Genomic DNA, 19,945 nt, shown 5'->3' with positions numbered 1-19,945 from the left:
TTCATGTACTATGAAACTGAACATTTCCTGCTGCAGTGAGTAATGCGATAGTCAGACGCAGCAGACACGGTGAGCTGTTAGAGAAAAAGCTGCACACCTCCCTCCACCTTCTCAGCCATGTAACCGCCTCCTTTCACTTTCGCTGTTGGCAGACTTATGTTGTGTGCAGCATAAAGTCAAATCATGGCTGCTCACATAATTATTGAAAATGCCAACAACTGCCCGACAATAGTTTGTTTAGCTGCTCCAGACTTCTGTGCCCTGTGGTATTAAAAGGCATCGGCTGTTATCTCCAGTAACTGTAATGACAGTCGTTACGACGACCTGTGGCCAAGACTGAACGACCATCGTTGGCATCCTCACCTGAGGCCAATAGGTTATGTTTGAGTTTCCTGGGAAGCGATGAAAGGACAGCATTGTAAGTAGGGGATAAGTGGTGGCGTAGACCCCCCCACCCAACATCTCACAATGCTGTCCTTCGTCTTCCAGTATCTTCAACCAAGTCCAGTTGCCCTTGACTTTAACCTTCGCAATTTTAGGAGGTTTTAAACTTTAAAACTTTAAACTTTCAAGTCAATTTTACATCAGCAACTTTTTACTTTTTTATACCACTTACAAGTTTACTTTTACTTAAGTAAAGGTTCATCAAATTAATATTTTCACTTCACAGAATATTTTTTGTGCTCTTTCCACCTCTGATTTTGCCTCTTCAGTTTACACTGTACAGCTATAAACCAACTAAACAACCCAACACTAACTTATAGACACATGAAGTCCTGTTGAAATGTCTAAAATAAAAAGACAAGCTGAAGCTTTCTTACCCAAAATGAAAACAAGCAAAAACCAAAAGTCCATGTTGATTAGTGGCTTCGGATCGGAGACGTTTCAGTGTCTTTATAGTCCAGTTTATTTGATCTGCCTGTTATTTTATGGTATTTGAGGTGAGCTGTGCTGCAGTGGAAGTAATGTCAGCTAGGTCATATTCTGCTGAGTTATTGCGCATCATAAATGGCGAGCTATATGAAATCATAAATCATAGCAGCTGCAAGTCCTTCATTAACTGTTTGAATCCACACTGCAAAAAATCCCATGTGATCTGGAAGTTTAGTGTTTTAAACTAATGTTTAGTTTTTATTAATTTGATTCCACTTTTGTCATTTTAATCACATTTTAATCGTATGTCTGTAAATTTTACTTTTGTTTTCATCAAACTTTCATTTTTTTATGTTGTAAGCCACCTGAGCACTTGAACAACACTTACCTGGGGGCAAGGTGCTATATCAATAAAGTTTAATTCGTTGATTGATTGGAGGGGAAATCAGACACAAAAACAACCACAAATCAGTGAGTGAAGCCTGAACGTCAAATAAAATTCCTCTGACTTGTAAATCTTTAGCTTCTGTAAATTTTTATTCTTATTTGTTTGATTAGAAAAATATAATCGATCACCAAAAGGGAAACGGTCTCAGCCACGGACAGTAAAACTGTCCCATGGTCACGTCTGTGCAGAATCAAACAATACAAACCTCATCAAAGAATAAGCTGCTAATTTACTGCATTTTTCAAAAATCTACCAAGGTGTTTAAATAATAAAACCCCAACTAAGTCTACAGCCATGCTACTTGCTAAATGCTAACATGCATTGCTCATAATGTCAATGCTAACATGCTGATGTATAGCAGGTATACATGTTCACCATGTTAATTGAGTTTTGTGTGTTAGCATGCTAACATGCGCTAGTTAGCAGTAAGCAGAGTACAGCTGAGGCTGTCATCAAGTGCAACAGAGGCAGGTGACTGGGTTATTGGGAAAATGAGTAAATGTAATATGGGAAAAGTCATATTAGTACAGTTCCTGCCCAACACTGATAACAGTAGCCTAGCTGTGCAGTTAGTTTTAACTTAATGTTAGAATATTATACTAATAGAGAGCGTCTCGGGTTACGTATGTAACCCTTGTTCCCCAAGAAGGGGAACGAGACACTGCGTCGGTGACGACACTATGGCAGAGCAGATGAAGTCTCCCATCCTCCGCCGTCACATGAGGTGGGGGATGAAACGCCTGCAGCACCGTGGACCCTGCCAGTCTGGCCGGAACCTTAGGGACATAACCTGGGCAAGGGTGTAGGATGGCCCTGACCCTCCCCGGGGCAAACTCCAGGCATCGGGGAGACACTGAAAGTGCCTGGAGATCCCCCACCCTCCTCAGAGAGGTGATAGCGAGGAGAAAGGTCATCTTAAGGGTCAAGTGCTTGGCCTCAACCGACTCCAGGGGTTCGAAGGGGGCCTCTGCCAGCGCTTCGAGAACCACTGCCAGGTCCCAGGTGGGAACCCTGGAACGAGTCACGGTTCTCGTCCTCCTGGCTCCACGGAGAAAGCGCAAGACCAGTGGAAGCCTCCCCAAGGGCCCATCACTCAGAGGGGCGTGGAATGCTGCAATGGCAGCCACATACACTTTGAGCGTGGACGGGGAGAGGCCAGCGGAGAAACGGTGTTGGAGGATCTCCAGTATCACAATTACCAAGCAAGTAACTGGGTCCACCGCCCTTTCTCTGCACCAGGTGGTGAACACATTCCACTTTAGGCCGTACATCCTTCTCGTGGACGGGTCTTTGGAGCTGAGCAACGTCTTGACTGCTCCTGTCGTCAGGCCCGCCTCCAGGAACTGTGCCCCCTCAGGGGCCAGACCCATAGCTGCCACAGGGCAGGGTGCGGGTGAAAGTTCCAGCCGTCCACCTGGGAGGCCAGGGCGGGCCCTCGAGGAGCGATATTAAATCCGAGAACCACACTCGTGCCGGCCAAAACAGGGCTACTAATAGTAGATTGACGCCGTCCTGGCAGACCCGCTCCACAACCCCCGGGAGCAGAGCGACTGGGGGAAACGCCTACAGATGCAGCCTCGGCCACGTTTGCACCATGGCATTCAGCCCTAGCAGGGCTGGGGTCGGGAAGGAGAACCACAGGGGACAGTGCGTCGTCTCTCGGGACGCAAACAAGTACACGTCTATGGGGCCAATCTCTTCGCATAATAACTCCACTACCTCGAGGTGGAGTCTCCATTCCCCAGGCCTCAGCCCCTGTCTCGACAGCAGGTCTGCTCCCTGATTCTGGGTCCCAGGGACGTACATCACTCTGAGGGACAGCAGTCTCTGCTGGGACCACAGGAGGATCTGATGTGCCAGCTTGCATAACGGGCGCGAGCGCAGACCCCCCTGGTGATTCAAATGGGCCACCACTGCCGCATTGTCGGTTCTGACAACGATGTGGCGGCCGCGGGCAGAAAACTCCTCAGAGCTCTGAATACCGCCAACATTTCCAGGCAATTTATGTGCCAGGAGAAATGATGCTCCTCCCAGGAGCCTCTCGCAAAGCGGCTGTCCCATCCCGTGAGTGAGGAGTCTGTTGAAATAATTGTTCGGCGACAGATTGCTCCCAACACGAACTTTGGGACAGGAACCAAGGTTTCCTCATACAGACAGGGAACGAAGGCATCTGCTTGTAACCCGTATCAGACAGAGCGGATTTCCCCTCGGGGAGAATCCCTTGGATTTTAGCCACCACTGCAGGGGCTCTCATGTGCAGTAGTCCGGAAGGTATTATACTGGACGCTGCTGCCAGGAGACCCAACACCCTCTGAAAGTGTACAGTGATGGCACGGCCTAACTGCACTCTGGTCACTGAGGATAAAAGGGATGGGGACCTCGGTCAGTCTCTCTCGGGGGGGGTGGTGGGCCCCCCTACTCAAAACCTCAGGACCTCTTCCCCGAGCCCGCCGAGACTGAATGACGGACCTCAGGCCCGTCTTCTCCGGGGGCTGTGGGCGAGAGCGTCGCCTCACGTCAGGTTTGTTGAGAGGGACTACGGGAAGCGACACTTCGCTTCTGGCTCCGGTGGTAGGAGCTAGCCGCGGGCTGAGCTCGTCTCTCTTCAGCCGTCACCGTCCTGGACCCAGACCGGCGTGGGAGATATTGCTCAAACGCCTCTCCCTGCCTTTGGCGTGCTGAAACCTGCTGACAACAGCATCCACTGCCTCACCAAACAGGCCAGTAGGAGAGAGGGGCACATCCAGGAGAAAAGCCTTCTCCTTTCCCTGGATGCCCGAGAGGCTGAGCCACAGATGGCGTTCCGTTGCCACTGGAACAGGCCGTCTCCTTGGTAACACGGAGTGTTAAGTCCGTAGCCCTACGGAGTTCAGTCAGGTCTTCCTCAGAGGGACCTCCCCCTAGATCAGTCTTTGAGAAGATCGGCCTGGTACGCCTGCAAGGTGGCCATAGTGTGCGGGCTTGCACCAGCTCGACCCGCTACCATGTAGGCCTTGCCCACCAAAGCAGATGTCGTCCGACATGGCTTGGTGGGGAGCACCGGCATCTGAAGCTGTGCTGCTTAGTTTCTGTCATGCTGCTGTAGTCCAGCAGAGGGGACGCAGTCAGCCATGCAGAGCAGCTCTCTTATTTATTTATTTATTTTTTTCTCAGTCTGTTCCATGATTTACACAACTCCATTGTGTATGAATGGCGAGGATCGACGCAGGGGTGGCGCTCGGGCTGCAGAAAGCTCATTGAGGTTACTGCCGGCCCGCGGCTCCTGCCCCGCCTCTCATAGCTGGGCGCGGACTGATGACGTCGGCCCGGCTCCTGGAAGTCATCCTCCATGATGCTAAGCACGTCTAGCTCCTCAGAATCAGACTGTGCAAGCCTCTCCAAACTCATACCTCGGGTGGGAGAAGCCGAGAAACGGGCTCCTGAACGGGGAAGAGAGGAGGCGGAGTCAGCAGACGAGGACCGGAAAAAGGCCTCAGCCGTCCCGACGCCCTCGGAGATATCACCACATGACCGTAGCCGCCGCAACGCTTCAGCAACCGCGGGCCTGAGCCACGGGGAGAGTGCATCCGACTGTCTTCCGAAAGAGAGCCGCACGAGACCTCAGCACCCTCAGGGACCGGGCCTCGCTATGGCCGCAGGCAGCCCCCTTGAGAGCTGCCTAGTTTCCCCACATTTAAAAACAGACATTTCTGCTGAAAATTCAAGCAGAAAATGTCTCCAGAATGCAGGAAATTACAAGTTTAATGCTCAATCTTTTGGGGGGGACCCTCAGACCCCCCTCACATATATTTCAGCATCAAATATTGAATCTAAATAGTGCTAAAAATCTTCGTCTTGTTCTCGTGCATCATCTCATGACCCAAATGTATCATCACGGCCCTAATCTGAGCCCTTATGTCCTCACCACTTTTCAACACAAAGAGACGCCCTTTTGCAAGGCATTGTATGCATGAGGCATTCTCATTCTGAAGTCTCTGATCATAGAATCACCCCTGCTGTGGACTGAATGTTTTTCCTCTGAACCAATCAGCTGTCAGATATCCAGTTAAGTGTTTGCTGGAGTTTAACTTCATGTGATTTAACTTTTTCCAATATTTAACCCCAACAGGCAACATGCAGCTGTGACTTTCCTGTCTTACTTTGAATATTATACTTTACACTGGGCTTGTGTTAAAGACATAGTTTGAGACAATAATAGTTTTCATATAAGACCGGAAAAATTAAAAGTTCAAGTGAACTTGTTCATGTCGGGGCGTTACTTTTAAAATCATGAATTCCTGTTTTCAGTGAGTTTTAAGGACTTCCTTGTCTTTCTCCAAAGGCTCAGCCATTTTTTAACCGCTGCATTGAACTAACCAAAGTAAATGCACTGTGGTTAAACTGTAATCTGTCAGACCCTGAACTTTGACCTCTGTCCTCACAACAATTGCTTTTCTCTGAGGATCAATAGATTATCAAGACAGAGAGCAGTATGATAGTAAACTGGATACAACCTGTCGATTAGTGAATGAATGAATTTATTCAATCAAATCAGTTTGGGTTAAAATAGTGTTTACAGGTAGAAAACCACTGTGTGCCCAATCAAACCTTGAAGAATGACCTGTAATCAATAAATGCTCCATGTTAGCAGTACTAAAACAAACCTTTCTGTAATCCATAGTGTTCAATGACATCCTGTTTATAATCAGTTGAAATGAACACGTTATGGTGGGGTGTTATGGGGGGTGAGTTGCTGTAGGGGGCGCTATAGCAGCACTTTCCACTGCTGGTTTGTCTGCATGAAGCGTGTGTGAAGCTGTTGGTTTAGTAAGCAGAGTCTAATCATTGTCAGCTGACCTACACTCACCCCGCTGGACTCTGTAAACCAAACACGGGGGAGTCGGGGGGGTTTGGGGGGTTAGTTGGACCTGCGGGCTGAAAGTTTGAGGTTGAACTCTTTTCATTCAGTTTGCAGACGCCATGGCTCAGCTGGTGGAGTGTGTCCCCAACTTCTCTGAGGGTCGAAACAAAGAGGTGGGTTATTTTATATTTCATCTTTTATTTCTTCACAATCTGGAAGTTTCTAAATCAACGCCTGCATGTTGTTTGAACAGTAAAGGTGTTCAGACTTGTAACACTTTATTACACTCTTATTTATCATTTATAATCATAATAAAATCTTTATCACTCACTATAATGTGGCTGAAAGCAGAGACATTATTCTGTGTTTATTAATGTGCAGTATCTGTTGACGTTTATTTTATGTGACTTATATAGTGACTCTCTCACTATCTCGGCATTTATTATCTGTTTATACACCGACATGAGCTTATTGATATCAAATAAATCAGTAGTCACTTTATCAACTCCATGATAGTTGGTAATAAAGCATTGATCACATGTCATTTGCTGATTATAAATGATACTTCAAGTGTTACTGATTTTCTGTTGTGGAAGGAACTCAGAAATAAACAAATTGGTTTTGTGACTGATGAGTGACACAAATTGATTGTAAACTAAATTTTACACCTTTAGTTGAGCGTGTTTCCAAGATCAATAATGAACTCAGACGCTCAATGATTGAAGGCAGGTTTAGTGAAGAAAGCGTCTCTGAGTCACAGTTCATGCAGCTGGATCCTGTAGAATAATACTTCAGATATATTTTGCTGTCAGGAACTGAACTGCATTTATATTTCAGGGATTTTAAGCAATGAGAGACTCTCCTTTACCAGAAGGACTGAAACCTGACAGATTGGAGTTTCCTGTATTTGTTTGCGTCCCCCTTAAATAAAATCTCTCTCGCTGTCTAACTGATGCAGCGGAGTCTCAAACCCTAGTTTGTTGCCTTTCTTTCTTTGTGTCATTTACAAGTGGACACCATTTTATTTTCATGAACTGCTCAGATTTAATACTTTTTTAGACATTTCAACATAGATGATAGGAATACCAAGGGCGTCACTTTGTGTTGAAAAGTGGTGGGGACATACAGCCTTAGATTAAAGGCTTGATGAGACGTCACAATATGCAATATTAGGTTCACGAGAACGACAGGAAAAGATCCGTAAACAGTGTTTTAACGATATCCTCAGTGAAATTTTGACCTTTAAACACTTAATATCTTGCATTCTGGTGATCCTTTCTGCACCAAACGCAAAATTCAGGCAGCACGTGACATTTCAAAATATATAAATATAATAGAATATAATGCTCTCAGTCATTCTGTGCTGCTTTCGCATCTGTTTCTCCTGCAGATCAACTTTTCTCCTGTAATATTGTCCCTGCTGAGGCCTGATTTAGTCTCTCCTCCTCTTCTGTCATGTTCACAGGGAGAGAATGGAAAACTTGGCCAAAAAGAAACTGTGTCAAGAAGTTGTTAAAGTTACTGATTGTGCTGCACGTTTTGGGTCATTTTATAATCAGCAGCTTGTTTTTTTTTTGTTTAGCTCAAGTTAGTTATTTAGTTTCTTCTATATTTAATTGCATGTTTTCTTAATGTGCAAATAAACCTTTCTAAAGGCATTAACATTTGTTATTCAACTGCAAGCTGTATTTCAGAAGGTTATTTAAGACATTGTACTTTAAAAAATGTCTTCAAATCAGTTCAATTTCAAAAAGTGGTGGAGACATGTCCCCAGGTCCCCAGTGTAGATGACATCTGTGAGGAAGACACATGCCTGTGTAAAGAGTTGTTGGTGTGCACTACAGCATTCAGACCAAACGCGAATTTAATCCTCGCAACGCTCTCCTCGCGCGGGTTTTATCACTGGACAACTGCTGAGTGTTCACACAACGCGATAACGCGAATCAACACAACTTGCCATTACCAAAGCTGTATGAACTGAAAGGAAACATTTTACTGTGATTTAATTACAATAAACAGATCAAACTGATGCCGAAATACCTAAAATATGATGCATTTGTTAAACATATGAATTCATGTTTTGTCAGGTCAACAACTTCTAAAATGTTTGTTTTCTGGATGGAGTTCGGATCGATCAGGACTATGCTATGCTAACTTGGTCACAGTAAAGCAGCATAATCCAGCTCGACTACGGCAGTGCTGCTCCCTGCTCCTCTAGCAACCAATTTTCAATCTCTCACTCTGCCTGCCTTAACCCCATAGATTTTCTATAGGGTTAAGGTCAGGCCAGTTTGCTGGCCAATTAAGAACAGGGATACCATGGTCCTTAAACCAGGTACTGGTAGCTTTGGCACTGTGTGCAGGTGCCAAGTCCTGTTGGATCTCCATAAAGTTGGTCAGCAGCAGGAAGCATGAAGTGCTCTAAAACCTCCTGGTAGTCGGCTGCGTTGACCTTGGACCTCAGAAAACACAGTGGACCAACAGCAGCAGATGACATGGCACCCCAAACCATCACTGACTGTGGAAACTTTACACTGGACTTCAAGCAACGTGGATTCTGTGCCTCTCCTCTCTTCCTCCAGACTCTGGGACCTTGATTTCCAAAGGAAATGCAAAATTTACTTTCATCAGAGAACAAAACTTTGGACCACTCAGCAGCAGTCCAGTCCTTTTTGTCTTTAGCCCAGGCGAGACGCTTCTGACGCCGTGTCTTGTTCAAGAGTGGCTTGACACAAGGAATTCGACAGCTGAAACCCATGTCTTGCATACGTCTGTGCGTGGTGGTTCTTGAAGCACTGACTCCAGCTGCAGTCCACTCTTTGTGAATCTCCCCCACATTTTTGAATGGGTTTTGTTTCACAATCCTCTCCAGGGTGCGGTTATCCCTATTGCTTGTACACGTTTTTCTACCACATCTTTTCCTTCCCTTCGCCTCTCTATTAATGTGCTTGGACACAGAGCTCTGTGAACAGCCAGCCTCTTTAGCAATGACCTTTTGTGTCTTGCCCTCCTTGTGCAAGGTGTCAATGGTCGTCTTTTGGACAGCTGTCAAGTCAGCAGTCTTCCCCATGATCGTGTAGCCTACAGAAATAGACTGAGAGACCATTTAAAGGCCTTTGCAGGTGTTTTGAGTTAATTAGCTGATTAGAGTGTGGCACCAGGTGTCTTCAATATTGAACCTTTTCACAATATTCTAATTTTCTGAGATACTGATTTTGGGGTTTTCATTAGTTGTCAGTTATAATTATCAAAATTAAAAGGAATGAACACTTGAAATACATCAGTCTGTGTGGAATGAATGTATACATTATACAAGCTTCACTTTCTGAATGGAATAAATAAATCAACCTTTTGATGATATTCTAATTATATGACCAGTACCTGTATTTGTATGACTTTGTATGTACCGCCTCGAACCCTCGCTCAGAGGGAGTCTCTTAACAGCCAGAGTGCAAATAAAGTGGTTTTGTCCCCTAAGTGGTTTTGACCACAGCTGTGTGAATTCTCAAACAACACAGTATTTTTCTTAAAACATGGTGTAACTGTTAAAGAGGGCAGGTGAAACAGAAGAAGGTGAGCAGATCTTTTCCTGGTGTTTCAGGTGATCGATGCCATCTCAGCAGCCATCTCCGGCACCGCTGGCTGCAGCCTGCTGGACGTCGACCCCGGAGCCTCCACCAACCGGACCGTCTACACCTTCGTGGGTCCCCTGCAGCCGTGGTGGAGGCAGCGCTGAACGCCGCCCGGCAGGCCTTCAGCCTCATCGACATGAGCAAACACTCAGGTGAGCCGCGCCCTTCGGCAACACGCAGGAAGTGTGACACAAGAGGAGATACCTGACGCGTGTGCGTTACCTGTGCAGGTGAGCATCCTCGGACCGGAGCGCTGGACGTTTGTCCCTTCATCCCCGTCCAGAATGTCTCCATGGACGACTGTGTCAACTGCGCCAACGTCTTCGGACAGAAACTGGCCGAACTGCTGCACGTGCCCGGTGAGACGCCACGTCTCTGATTCATCTAAAAACATTTGAATGATGTGCGGGACGCAGAAAACAATAAATAAAACTTTCATGCATCAAAATGATAAAGAAAATAACCAGCAGGAGGGAGACTGTGTTGACTCTAATTATTAACATGCACACAAACAAACAGACAGGACAAAACAACAATAAGACGTTCTGACATCAGCCACAACAACAGGAAGTTGTTGCTGATCGACCTTAGCATCCGCAGCAGCACGGCTAATAATCTTTATTCCACCCACAGTTTATCTTTACGGAGAGGCAGCACGAAAAGAATCTAGGAGAAGTCTTCCGTCTGTCCGAGCCGGAGAGTACGAAGCTTTACCTGAGAAGGTGAGGCACTGACAACCAATCAGCTGCTGCTCATTTATTCAGTTATTTAGCATCTCTTTCTTCTTCATTTCAAAATAAAAGTCCGGGAAAATTTCCCCAATAAATCTTAGACTGTATTTCCCATGTTGGTTCTCAGACTCGGTTCCCTCCGTCAGGTGCTGAAAGGACACATGCTTTATTTTTTCTCTCCTCCAGTTGAAGCGCGACGATTGGGCCCCCGACTTTGGCCCCGCCACGTTCATGCCATCGTGGGGCGCCACTGTAACCGGCGCTCGCAAGTTCCTCATCGCCTACAACGTGAATCTGATAAGCACCAAGGAGCAGGCTCATCGCATCGCCCTGGACGTGCGGGAGCAGGGCCGAGGGAAAGACCAGGTGCATGCTGGGAGTCTGACTAAATTATCCGGTTCATTTAGCTTCAGTCTTTTCTGATCTGAAGTCAGATTCACTTGCTTCAGTATATTTTCCAGTTTCTCAGATTTACTGTTTTCTGTTTACTGAAAATATACAGACCTGTGAAACAAATACTTATTATTTACTTACTACTTTCTAACTCATTACCTTCTCTGTTGTTCATTACTTACTAAACTGTTACTGTCTTACCCAAACACATTCCTACATTCTTACTACTTACTTTATCTTTACTTATTAGATACTTACTACTTACTTATTTACTACTTAGTGCTGAATCTATTTGTTACTTACCGCTAACTACTTTTTAATTACGTTTATGTCACTTACTGAACTGTTACTGCTACTTCCATCATATTTAGTTCCACAGTGCTTACTTGTACCTAACTTACTATATACTCACTACTGGTTACTAGATTGTTAATTAGTCATTTCTTACTACTTTCTCAGTTTGAAGGTTTATTATAGTTTGTTCAAAGGTCACATGATGTTTAATAAGTAGAACAACTTTAAAAGTCACGTTAGGGGTCTTGTGGGTAAATGAAATGGGTCTTTATCTTCCGTGAATCAATCTTTAAATAAATCCCTTAATATGACTTTATTCAGCTTTAAAAGTAAAACCAGTAAAACCAGTACACCAGACCCAGTCCAGTTAATTATCCATCATCAGCTGGACTCAGCATGACCTTTAGTGACCTCCTTGTGTGTGGAGCAGCCTGGGGTGCTGCAGAAGGTGCAGGGGATGGGCTGGTACCTGGACGAGGCCAACATCGCTCAGGTGTCCACCAACATCCTGGACTACGAGCTGACCCCCCTCTACACCGTGTACGAGGAGATCTGCAGGGACGCTGAGGTCAGAGGTCAACACACACTCTCACACACAACTCCAAGTTACATTCAACAAGTAGAAATATCATTTTAACGTTTAAAGCACCACCTACGATATCATGAAAAAGAGAAAAGCTGAAACGTGTACAATTTTAAATATTTAAACACACATACCCCAGTACACCCTGGTAATTTAGAGCTTAAAAATGGGATGAGTCTTCTCGTCTGCTTTCACACACTGCTCTGTAGTTTGAAGATATAAACAACAGGAGAATGCTTCATTGGCCTGTTGGATTCAAAGGGAATCTGGTGCCTCTGCAGCTCCTGTTTCATCATGAAGAGTCAATACTTCTGATGGTAATGTGTGTAAAGGAGGTTTTGTTGGGGTGTTTTTTGTTCCTGCTATAAATAAAGAACATGTGTTGTGTTCAGGACCTAAAGCTGCCTGTAGTCGGCTCTCAGATCGTGGGTCTGATCCCTCTGAAGGCTCTGCTGGACGCTGCTGACTTCTACATCCGCAGAGACCAGCTCTTCATCATCGAAGAGGAGCACAAAGTCCGGCTGGTCAGAGACGAGTCTTTCTAAAAATCAGCGCTGCGGCTGTTTGTGAGGACGAAATGTGACGTCTCTTTGTTTGTGTGTCATCAGGTGATCAGTAAACTCGGCCTCGACTCTCTCGGCCCGTTCAACCCGAAGGAGAGAATCATAGAGTGAGTTTATGCTTCTGATACTATGACACTATGTTTGTGAACACAGATGTTATAACCCCACAACTTTGATTTATATAATGTAGAGACGAGCTGACAAAACCAGTTCAGAGTTCGTGTCTGTAAACCAGTTTATATTTTTTTAAACTGAGTTATTAATATTTTCAGTGATTTTCAGACTTTCGGTGAAACTTTCTATGTAAACCGAAGGTCAGAGGGTTAAACTGCTATAGGAATGATTGACATAGAGTCCTAGGGAGTGATTTACCAACACCCCAAATAAAGAGCACTAAATTGCATGTGCATTTTAAAATATTGCATGTGTAATTTTAGTACTTGTTATGGGTGATTTACTAAGAATTATTGCATAGATGACAACAGGTGCAAACACAATGGAGGTGGCAGTATTTAAATGAGGGTTTTAATGGTTTCTGCCATGGAGAGTCGGGAGGGAAAGCAGCAACTGGGTAAAAACATTGGTTTGTTTCATTCAGTGCATCTCGAGTATGTGGAAATCGTCCTGCCTGAGAGTGCACTAAGTACTTGGGACAGCACACCTGAAAAACTGCTTTAGGAAACCCCAGCAGAAACAGCTACAGTGTGCTGGAACGATCCAGATGCCAGGAAATGCCAGCAGATCAGGCTTCATCCAGCCAGAGGGACCAATCACTGACCGTCCGCACCGTGCCAGGTCGGTGATTGGGATCATCAGCTGGACTCAGCATGACCCGATTTACCAACACCCCATTCCCCTCCGAGATATCCTGGCCCTGTACGCCACAACGCCCCATTCCCTCTCTGATACTTACAATGGGTTGTGTCGCTGTTACAACTGATGCGCTGTGAACAGTTGGTCATCGTTCCCTCTGGTTGGATGAATTTTATCCGTGCACTACTGCAGCTGGGGGCCCTCTGCAGCGCCACGCAACTTTCTAAATTCTTCAATCTCACTGAGAAAAGAAGTCAGGTTGAAATGAAATTTGCTTTATTGGCATGAATGTTAAAACAACAGCATTGCCAAAGCTTCAATGAAAATAAAAAAAAACATTCAATTAATATAGTTCATCAAATAATAAATTAATTGGATTTCTATATAATTTTCTAATATTTTATAGTTATAATAGTTTATTTCTTTACGTCTTCTTTCATCACGGCTGTGTCTCCATCTCTGCGCAACACTTGGCAGTTTGCACCTTCCTTTCAAACGTATTAAATACAGAGGCTGTTGCATTTAGGTTTGGTAGGTCAGATTGCGTGTAGTAAATAAATGTATTTGCATGTTTCCCTGCCATAACTTTGCACAATAAAATTGAAACGCCCCAAACTAAGTAGTAAATGAACAACAGGTGCTATCTTGCACTTTTGAAAGATGTCATTCTGCGTGCGCACCGTTAGTAGATCAGCTTTTGTGTTAATTTGCTGGTGATATCAAGTTTGCACACGTTTAGTAAACAGGTTTAGACCTTTAGTAAATCTGGCCCCTAGAGTAATAACAGTAAAGAGTATTTACTGTCCTCCAGTGGTCACACTGAGTCACTACAACACTAGGCTGCACTAATGTTTTTCTACCTGTGTAGGTACATGGTGAGGTCACGGGAGGACAGCCGGCTGGTGTCTCTGTCTCTGCAGCAGTTTGTTCAGAGTGTCGGCGCTCGGACGGCGGCTCCTGGTGGAGGATCAGTTTCCGCTGCTATCGCTGCTCTGGTACGAATAAAACTCCGTTTGACTAGTTAAAGTCCGACATCTCCAAACATACACACGACGACTTTGTGCTTTGTGCTGTAGGGGGCAGCGTTGGGCGCCATGGTGGGTCAGATGACTTACGGGAAGAGGCAGTTTGAGAACCTGGACGGGGTGATGAGGAGGCTGATTCCTCCGTTTCACCAGGCCATGAACGATTTGCTGCTTATGGTGGACGCTGACTCGTCCGCCTTCAACAGCTACATGGTGAGGACGACCCTCCAAAAGCTGCAGACGAAAAACTGTGTTCCCGTTGGTATTTCGCTGTAACTCGCTGTGCCTCAGGTCCCCACTAACTTTATACTATACACTCATTGTCTTCAACCCCATTCAGACAGGATTATCATCACAGCTGAAGGCATGAGTCAAAAAGCGCACTCCTTCTCAGAGTCCTAACTCAGTTCAATCTGAACACATGAAACGTGTGACTTCCTGAGGATTTCATGATCCTTTCCTGTCGTCCTGAATAAAAGTTCTGATATCCAGATCAGAGAGAAAAGATGCTGCAGAACCTGAATGAGAATCATCTTGTTTTCAAGTTTTTTTCAGTATCACAGTTATCCAGCAACAGTTGTCTCTACATCCACGGGTACACTGCTAACATTAGCTGCTACTTTTAATGGGGACATTTTCCAAAATACCATGAAAAATATATAATACTTTGGTGTATGACCAAATACCTGGAGCTGGCATTCCCATCAGCCTCAGCTGTGTGTTTGCTGCTAATGAGCTAATGTTAGCGTGCTACATTGCAACATTAAACCTGTCAAACCTCCGAGCCCTTTAGCATGCTGATGTTAGAGAAGTGACACAGGAAATAATGGAGGAGTTGTTTATTTAGAAATTGACGTATGGAAGAAATGAGTGGTGCAGGTGGTTTTTGCAATTATTTGTGATAAAACACAAATAAGGAAGTGCAAATTGGGCTTATAATTGTGTAATGTGAAATAGACTTAAGTTGTTTGAAAAAACTTGGTCATGGTAAAATGTGTTTGTTTGTTTCAGGCGGCGCTGAAAATGCCAAAGAACACTGCAGAGGAAATGAAGAGGTGGGATTTTAAATCTGAGTTAAAGCTCCATGTACATTTATTAATCACAGTTTAATCATGTTATCATTCAGTAAACACACTTTAAGGCCCCAGGAGGCTCCGAACCTGCAGATTACGACATTAACTGTGAATGTTTCTGTATTATCTCTGATGTTTCTGGATTAATATTCCTGCTGCATTAATGTCGCATTTTACTGCTGGAGATGTTTGAGGTCATTTAAACTCTTTTATATCCTGTTGGGTTTTTCAATCTGCAGCAATGCATCATTTTCTATAAGATGACGCTAATTTAGTTGGATTCAGCAACCCGTTTTGTCACATATGGACACATGGTCGAGACCCGTTGGCGTCAGATTGTAACGCACTGGGGAGCCCCTTACCCTCATAGTTCAACGCACTGGTAGAAGCCCTGTAGCATCATTTTGTAACAGCAAAGATAGGTGTATGATATTTAACAGAAAGTCTGAGTTTGGAGGTCATCGGGGTGGACGGGTGGGCCAGAAAATTGACTTTTAGTCAGGAAACTGGCAAAGAGTCAACATTTAATGTTTTTATTTTAGTAAAATAAGTTACGCAAGTGACTTTGTTATTTTAAGCCAAACCATCCAAACCCAAACTGTAAGTAGTTTCTGTGCCTGAACCTAACCAAATTGCGACGTTTTATTTTGAAAGTTTAACTGGACGTTGCATATTATTGCTAACTTGACAGCTGAGCCCTAAATCTCCACAAACACACCCCACGCCGCTAAAAAGCGACGCCAAGGGGTCTTGACCAAGCGTCCGTATGTGACAAGTTAGGAGTGAAAATGTGTTGGATTCAGTGACTTTTATGTATTGATCTTTGATTGGTTGATATTTCTGAGCGTAAGCCCCAATGTTTGTCTGTCAGGCGACAGGCTGCGATGCAGGAGGGTCTGCAGCAAGCGGTGGGCGTCCCGCTGGCTCTGGCTGAGAGGATCAGCGTCCTCTGGCCGTCTCTTAAAGAAATGGTCGTCCACGGGAACATGGCCTGCAAGTCCGACGCTCAGGTGACACAAACACTGATCCAGCATCAGATTCACTGTTTTTATTGAAGCAATAAATCCGAGAGGGATCCAAGAGCCCCTCATCAGTCACGCCTGTGCTGCTTTTATTTAGCCTTAAAAGCAAAAAATAGAATAATGAGACACCAAACTACAGGTCATTTTTCTCTTCAGCCATCAAACAGCAGAAACGGCTTCAAAGCAAAGCTTTAAAGTCCGGCTCTGCGTGCTTTCAGGTGGCAGCTAAAGCTTTGGAGACGGCTGTTTTCGGCGCGTATTACAACATCACCATCAACCTCAAAGACGTCGCAGACGACACCTTCAAGACAGCCGTGAGTGCATCCCACGCTCTTTAACAGGCGCGTCTTTAAAGCAGCTCTCTTCGTGAATCATCACTTTGTCCTTCTGTTGCTCTTTGTGCTGCAGACTCAGGCGAGAGCGTCGGCGTTGCTGCAGGAAGCGAAGGAGAGCGCTGCCGCCATCCTCCAAGCTGCTGAGGAGAGAAAGTGAAAACGCACGAAGAAGAGAAGCTGATGGTCCACAAACATCTGAATACATCTGATACTTACACAACGTTTCACCTCCCAACCTGCCGCTCTGTGACGTGTCTTGCAGCAGTGCACTCTGGGACTTGACTCTAGTCATTTCTTAATATTTCTTCTGTCAGTGAAACTTGTGGCTGCAGCTTGTGTCTTTATTTCCCTCCTGATCCAACCAGGAGGGTTTCATGTCCGAGTCTTCCTGCCTCTTTAGTTTTCTGCTTCATTTCAGCTCCAGGAAACATTTGCTTTAATGATCAGCTACAAGTCATTTGAAAAAAGAAGTAAAAGATGAGAACTTCTCATCAACAAACAGTGAATTCAGTGACGTGATTACGTCATTGGTAGATCGTTATTGTTATGGTAGTGACAAATTAAGGCCAAGCAGATGGACAACTAATAACTAATCAATAAAACAACACAACCAGTCAAATCAACAGAAATGAAACCATGAGTCCTTCATGGGGTGTTTTCTGAACATGTTCTGATGTAAAAGGTGATGCTTTCTGATGTTGAAGATTTCAGTATTAATCCAGACATTAAAGTGCTGCCAAACTGTGAAACACTTAATAATAAATAAATAAATGAAGCACTTCTATTGTGATCAATGGGAAACAGCAGATTTCTTGACGGCTGCATTTGGGGACATGAATATATCAACGTGGGCCATTTAGTTTGCTCCTTTCACAACGTAGAAACGGGAATTTTGTGCAAAGTTTTGTGACTTTTCAAGCATTGAGTGTTTTAATGGATCTGAATCGGCTCCATGAGCTGTGAGTCGCTGCTGCAGCTACCTGCTGACCGTGATGCTGAGCGGCTCTTTTATGTAGAGCTGATATGTTTAGTGTTTGGGAAGTTACTAAAACATTAATGTCATTCACATTCGATCAGTGCGTGTCATGTAATGTATCCGGTCCTCCATGCAGGTGTGTGTGCTGGGCTGCAGCTTCATGCCTCCATCTAGTGGACTGATAGTAGAAGTCCAGCAGCTGATGGCAGCTTCCTCTGCCTCACGCTGCTGTCTGACTGCATTCAGCTGCCACTGATATGAAACAGAAACTAGCAGCCAATCAGTGGAGGAGCAGCTGATCTTTTTCCAGGAGGAATGATGGAAAGGAGGATTTGAGTTGATGTGCAGATGAATGATTTGTGTTTCCTCTCCAGGTGAAAGTGGATGTGAGTTGAGCAGCATGAGTCAGTGTGAGGACAGAGAGGAGGGAGTCCCTCCCTCTAAAAGCACTCTGTGTGGGGAACATGACAGCCAGACCAAAGCTCAGAGGTGAGATTATCTTTATATCATCAGTGACTTTATCGCAACGTATTATCAGATATGATTAATACTAGTTTAGTAGTACTCGAGACCGGTCTTGGTCTCATCTCGGACTCAACCGCATTTGTACTCGGTCTTGTCTTGGACATTGACGACTCTGGATTTTACCATGACCATAACTTTGGGAATATCAATAAATTGCTTTTGCACCATCTGATTTGTTAACATCCTAACTTGGATGTAAGATAATTGCTTCAAATGCAACCAATCACCCTAATTAAAAATGTGATGTTCCCGTTCAGTGGGCCCAGATTTTTAAAACCAAGAAGTGCAGATTGGCCATTTTCAGCAGCCTACTTAAAACCTGGCACCTATTTTTTTCCACTTCAGGCACTGAAGTGAGCTGTCATGAACTGTGCTGCATGGCTAAAGTCAACAGCTAGCCTTTATTACAGAAACTAAAACCTGTTCGAATGAATGAATCTTTCAATATATTAGCTTCCTGCTGACATTTACCATTTCCATTCAGTGGTGCTTTAACTCAAAGATGTCTCTCTTTATTTGAAAGAAATGGAAGCAGTGTTCCACTTTAAAATGACCACAGAGAGCAGCAGTAGCAGCTCTGACTGGCCAGACTCTGCCCACAAATACTACAAACTAAACAAACACAGATCTTGTGTTGGTCAATCAGAACTCTGCTGCTGCTCTGAAACACTTGTGTTATAGTTTTCCTTCAGGTCTAAAATACTGCCTGACTTCAGCAGGGAGCCATGATGACGGCAAAGGACCTTTTGGAGACTCTGGTGGATTTAAGTGACAAAGAATTCACAAAGTTTAAATGGTATCTGAAGGAAGGACGGAAGGGAACCATCAAAGTGAGATGAAAAGGGCAGAAAGGCAGGACACTGTGGATCTAATGGTGAGTGCCTATAAACTTCATGGAGCTCTGAAGGTGACCAAGAAGGTTTTTGAGGAGATACCCAGGAACGTGCCAGGTACCAGTCTGTCAGACACCAGCTCAGGACCAGAATGTCAGTCTTTATATATTTACTTGTAAAGGAACAGGGTCTCTGCACGGAAGCTCACTGCGTTCACCAAAGAATAAAATTCGCCTGATCTCGTTATTATGAGAAAAGGGTTAAGTCATCAATCATTGCTGTCTGAGAGGACAGAGGCTGCCTGATTTTTTTATTTCCTCCTTGGATTGAGACCCTGGGCGATATAAATGTAACTGAGTGATGTGGATGGTTTTACTGTTAGTGTGGTATTTTATGCCTTGAATAAAACCAATGAGATGTCCTGATAACATAATGCAGTTATGCAGGTGAGGTTGACACGTTGATGGATGTGAAGGTAAAGCTGCTTTATTCTCTGCTACATATGGAATACAAAGGGTCAGATTTACTAACACCCAGAATAAAGAGTACTAAATTGCATGTGCATTCTAAAATACTGCACGTGTAATTTTAGTTCCTGTTATGGGTGATTTACTAAGAATTATTGGGTAGATGACAACAGAAGCAAACACAATGGAGGTGGCAGTATTTAAATGAGGGGTTTGTGTGTTTTAATGGTTTCCGCCATTGAAGATTTGGGAGGGAAAGCAGCCGCTGCGCAAAAACCTTGTTTCATTCAGTGCGTCCCGAGTATGTGGAAATCGTACGCCCCATTCCCTCTCCGATACCTACAATGGGTTTTGACGCTATTGTGACTGGCGCACTGTGAACAGTTGGTGATCGTTCCCTCTGGCTGGTGAATTTTTCGCCTGATCCATGCACTACTGCAGCTGGGGGCTCTCTGCAGCGCCACACAACTTTCTAAATTCTTCCATCTCACGGAGAAAAGAAGTCAGGTTGAAGCAAAC

The 19,945-nt window shown here is 44.6% G+C and overlaps 2 pseudogenes; both read left to right on the top strand.

Moving 5' to 3' along the window:
- LOC119887775 overlaps positions 1-19,945 on the top strand; it is an 878,746-nt pseudogene that overhangs the window by 295,270 nt on the left and 563,531 nt on the right.
- Positions 6,266-17,407, top strand: LOC119905051 (annotated as a pseudogene).

The sequence above is a fragment of the Micropterus salmoides genome, unplaced genomic scaffold (assembly GCF_014851395.1).
Source record: "Micropterus salmoides isolate LMB-PRFRI ecotype aquatic unplaced genomic scaffold, ASM1485139v1 Ms_hic_scaffold_1, whole genome shotgun sequence".
NCBI classification, from domain to species: Eukaryota; Metazoa; Chordata; class Actinopteri; order Centrarchiformes; family Centrarchidae; genus Micropterus; species Micropterus salmoides.
This window is presented reverse-complemented; position numbering and strand designations above follow the sequence as displayed.